Source organism: Sinocyclocheilus anshuiensis, unplaced genomic scaffold (genome assembly GCF_001515605.1).
Source record: "Sinocyclocheilus anshuiensis isolate Anshui unplaced genomic scaffold, SAMN03320099.WGS_v1.1 scaffold2917, whole genome shotgun sequence".
Classification (NCBI taxonomy): Eukaryota; Metazoa; Chordata; class Actinopteri; order Cypriniformes; family Cyprinidae; genus Sinocyclocheilus; species Sinocyclocheilus anshuiensis.
The window spans coordinates 101,737-102,592 of NW_015539844.1; positions in this window are offsets into that span (position 1 = coordinate 101,737).

Consider the following 856-nt stretch of genomic DNA (forward strand, 5'->3'; position numbering starts at 1 on the left):
ACTTGGATATTCCTTCAACTTCTTTAGTAAATAAGTAAATATATAAATAAATAAAAATACATAAATTAAACAAATAAATAAATGGGATCCATCAAATAAATAAAAATAAATAAGCTAAAAAATTAATAAATAAAAAGAAATATAACTACATGAAAATAAATGAAAATATTAAATTAATGAAAATACATAAAAATAAACAAATAAATGAAAATAAATATGAATAAATAAAAATACATAAAAATAAAGAAAATAAATGGAAATAAATATAAATAAATAAAACACAAAAATAAAGAAGTAAATATTTATATGTAAATATAAATACATGAAAATAAATATGAATAAATAAAAATACATAAAAAACAAATAAAAATAAATATATAACACTCAAAAATAAACAATATAAATGTATAAAAACACCTATAAATAAAAATACATAAAAATAAATAAACAAATAAATAAAAATACAAGAAATAAACAAATAAATAAATATAAATAAAATACATAAAATAATTACAAATAAATAAAATAATTATAAATATGTTAGAAATGAACAAAATATAAAGATAAACATAAAATAAATGAATAAAATGCCTAAAATAAAAAAACAGATATACAGTGGGTACGGAAAGTATTCAGACCCCCTTAAATTTTTCACTCTTTGTTATATTGCAGCCATTTGCTAAAATCATTTAAGTTAATTTTTTTTCCTCATTAATGTACACACAGCACCCCATATTGACAGAAAAACACAGAATTGTTGACATTTTTGCAGATTTATTAAAAAAAGAAAAACTGAAATATCACATGGTCCTAAGTATTCAGACCCTTTGCTCAGTATTTAGTAGAAGCACCCTTT